The sequence below is a fragment of the Herpailurus yagouaroundi genome, unplaced genomic scaffold (assembly GCF_014898765.1).
Source record: "Herpailurus yagouaroundi ecotype Mexico unplaced genomic scaffold, PumYag 165, whole genome shotgun sequence".
NCBI classification, from domain to species: Eukaryota; Metazoa; Chordata; class Mammalia; order Carnivora; family Felidae; genus Herpailurus; species Herpailurus yagouaroundi.
Genome location: NW_024412406.1, coordinates 8,731,107 through 8,734,674, shown reverse-complemented (window position 1 = coordinate 8,734,674; position 3,568 = coordinate 8,731,107). Strand labels below are relative to the sequence as shown.

Genomic DNA, 3,568 nt, shown 5'->3' with positions numbered 1-3,568 from the left:
ATATATATATATATATATATATATATATATATATATATATTCCATATTCAGATATTCAGTAGGGGGTATTTAAAAGTATGTCTATTCCTAGTTTTAGTTAATTATCTTTTAATGAAAGTGTCACTCATATTCACATCTGTAATATTGGAAAGAGATAATTAGATTTTCAAATGAGAATCAGCCACCTTAAATTTTGCACCAGAAAATACCAAGTATATTTCATTCTAATGAGATCTGTAGTGGGGTTTTAAAATTCATCATAATGTGCTTCAAGAAAGATAATTCAACAGACTTGCAAGATGAAAGGTTTTTTTCCCTAAGTCTTCTTAAAGCTATTACATTGAACTTATGCAATTCTGATAAAATATTCAAAAAATTACATAAAGGCTAGAATCAGATCCCCACTATCACCCCTCTACCCATCACTTATCCTCATTTGAAAGTTTACTTTGACTCAACTAACCGCTGCCATCTTCCATGCCCTGGGTTTTCTCTGCTGAGTGTGTAAGCGAAAGATCCCAGCCTAAATAGGTGCCGGTGGATCCAGAGTGCAATCCTTCCTTTGAAATAGGCTGGGCCAAGCGGGGTGTGCACACTGCCAGGCACCCTTTATTTACATACATCTGCATATTTACTCAGGCCCCGTATTTCGCCATTAAAATGCGTTCTTGTTCACAGCAGAATAAATGAAGCAGAGAAAAACTCTTCATTACTCTAACTTACATTTCTCCTTAAAGCTCCCTGGTAAACAAATCTCTGGTCCGATAGTAATTACTTTGACTCATTAAAATAAAAAAAATTTTTTTTTCAACTGGTTAAAGGGCATTGCTTTGGCGGTATTTGTGTTTTATTTTCTCTCCCTTTTTGCTGAGAGAGAGAGAGGGAGGAGAGAGAGAGAGAGAGAGAGAGAGAGAGAGAGAGAAAGAATGTGTGTGTGTGTGTGTGTGTGTGTGTGTGTGTGTGTGTGTGTGTCTAATGAAGTTTGGGAGTCGCGCGCGCAGGGGCGCGTGGGGTGCGAGCCCCGGAGGCCCCCATCCCCTGCCCTGTCCGCGGTCGCAGCGTCCTAGGCTCCCGCCGCAGCGCTCCGAGCCTTGGAAGCCGCTTGGCTCCCGGGCTGCTCCGAGTCCGGGCTGCGCGTCATTTGCAGTCTGGGGAATGTTGATCACCTCACTAATTACACCTCTCTCTCCCCCCCTCTCCCTCTCCCTCTCCCTCACTCTCCTCTCTCATTCCCAGAGTGCATATCGGGAATAGACACACAAAGACATGCGCACTCAACTTAATCAGCCATTTTTTTAAACAGGGCTAAAACGATAATAATTAGCAGAATAAAGACATATCGGATTTTCATTTCCTTTCCTCCTTTTCCCAACCCCTTCACAACCAAACAGCGAGACCGCGGTCGGCACATGCTTTAACTCCTCCCGGACCCCCGAGGACCGCTCCATGCCCCCCACTTTCTGCTTCAGCGTTTTTATTTTCACCCAATAAAGTTCGAGGATTATTTTTTTATTTTTTTTATTTTTTTTTAAATGAACCCTCTCGTTTTACTTGGATGTGATCAGCTGTAAGTAAAATAAAAGCAAAACAAAAAAGAGGCGAAGATCGAGTAGGAACTGCAGGGGAAATGGAAAGTAAGTTTTTTCTTTAACTTTTATTGAGTAGTTTGTGTTAAATTTAGGTCGAGTATCGATTATCTTTCCAGCCTGATCTTGCACAATCTTTGATATTTCGCTCCCTCTCTCTCCCTCTCCGCCTCTCTCCCTCTCTGCCCCTAGCTCGCTCGCTCTCGCTCGCTCTCGCACACATCCCCTCATCCCGACCATCTCTTCCGCTCTGCCCCCCTTTTCTATCTCTTTCCCCCTTTTTTTTGGCTCAAGGATTTGCTCCGCTGCAAGAGGGAGGGGGCACTGAGGGACCTGATTTTCCACTTTCTTTGGGGGGGGGGGGGGCTGCGTTTTTGGAATTTAACTTTTGGATTCAGTGGCGGATCATCCACGTTCGGCCGAGCAGTTTTCTCTCCTTTTTTTCCTGTCTTTTCGGGTTCTGTCTCCACTGCGAGCCTGTGGCGTTCTCGTGGCGCGGGGAAGCTGTCAGCTCCGCAGCGGCGCGGGCACTGCCAGGGGTCCCCGGTCGCCCCGCGCCCCCGCAGCCCGGTCGGGATGGCCCTTTCTTCTCACTCATCCTCCCAAAGTTTGGACTTTGGGCGGCGGGGCTTGGAGTCCCTCTCCCCCCTACTCTGTCCCTGCTCTACCCGTCCCCCCCCCCCCCCTTATTCAGCTTCGTTCTTCTTCCTCCTCTTACCACCCCCACCCTTGCCTCTCTCAAGTTCCCCGAAGGGCGCTTAGCGCGCGGGACTGGCGGAGGACCCGGGGTCCGAACGCCTCGGGCAGGGGGGTCCAGGGGGCCGGGGCGCTAGCTGGGGCTGGGGCTGCAGGTAGACCCCCGCCGGCCGGCGCGGGCGGCGGGCACCGCCGAGGGCTGCTCGCGGCGGCACGGGCGGCGCAGACTCGGGCGCTGGCGAAAGGGAGGCAGGTCCGTTAGGAGGCGGGAACGCCGGGCCTCGGGGCCAGGGACCCGGGAGGCGGCAGCAGCTCTCGCCCGGCGCTCTCGCTGCTGGGTGTGTGTTAGACCAGGGATCGATGCCAGCGGCTCGGGGTCAAGAATCTTTCCTTTCCTTTTGGCAAAGGGTGTGTGTGTGTGTGTGTGTGTGTGTGTGTGTGTGTGTGTGTGTGTATTGGGGGGCTGTGGCCGCTGTGAGAACTGATTTATTCCCTGGCCCCCCAAGGAGGTTCCATGTCTACAAACGAACTTCACCTTCTTCGCCTCTCTCCGCATCAAGTGCGCCTTCCGGCCGGGAGCAGCTAAGGGAAGAGGGGCTGGAATGCGTCGGGTCTCGCCTTCCTCCTACTTCTATTTCACACCCTCCTCCCCCCGCCCCCCCCCCCATTCTTTCTGCTCGTTTCTATTAGAAAAAAATAATAAAATTTCTCATGGAATTGTATAAAGTTTCGCTGCCGATGCCCAAGTTACTGAGGGTTACCCATCCTGTCCCCCTTCCCCCACGGAAGACGGTGCACTGGTTTGTATTTCTTTTGTTACCTGTGATCCGGGCGGGGGGCTCCTTTCGCGGCTCGGGCTGGGGTCCGGCCCGGAGAGGAGGCTCCGGTGGGCGCCTTTGGCCGCGACTCCTCACTTCCGCGCGGTTCTGCTGAGATCTTAGCTACCGTTCGGTGAGACACTCTCCTTGTAGGTACCAAAGGTTCAGATCGCAAACACGGACCCCCCCCCCCCACCCCGACCCCTACACACACATACATACACACTCACACTCAACACGTACTCACAGACACACACGTTCTCCCTACTCCCCCCCCCTCCAGCCCCCACCTTGCCTTTCCCCTCCCCCCTTCCAAAAAAAAGCACATACACAACAACAACACCCCCCCCCCCCCCAAACCAAACAAAAACCCAAAGACAAGTTCACTGGCGGAAGATGGTGGATTGACACTGACTCAGACAGAGGCAGGTTCACCAGGAAATCTGGCGGTCCCGATTTCTGACAGTT

General features: G+C 51.6%; 1 protein-coding gene and 1 long non-coding RNA gene across 9 annotated transcripts in view; one reads left to right on the top strand and one right to left on the bottom strand.

Moving 5' to 3' along the window:
• The window catches only part of LOC121038100 (uncharacterized), a 45,741-nt gene extending 42,173 nt beyond the window's left edge, over positions 1–3,568 (bottom strand). For 5 of the 6 annotated variants that reach the window (XR_005794154.1, XR_005794153.1, XR_005794156.1 and 2 more), the window contains exon 1: positions 3,103–3,299. This is a non-coding gene — a long non-coding RNA (uncharacterized LOC121038100). Of the gene's footprint in view, positions 1–3,102; positions 3,300–3,515 lie in introns of those variants that run through there. The other variant, XR_005794155.1, reaches the window with a different exon arrangement.
• Positions 1,128–3,568, top strand: part of ZFHX4 (zinc finger homeobox 4) — a 184,790-nt gene continuing 182,349 nt past the window's right edge. For 2 of the 3 annotated variants that reach the window (XM_040487558.1, XM_040487554.1), the window contains exon 1: positions 1,132–1,634. The gene's annotated coding sequence lies outside the window, so the exon portion shown is untranslated. Of the gene's footprint in view, positions 1,635–3,568 lie in introns of all 3 variants that reach the window. The other variant, XM_040487557.1, reaches the window with a different exon arrangement.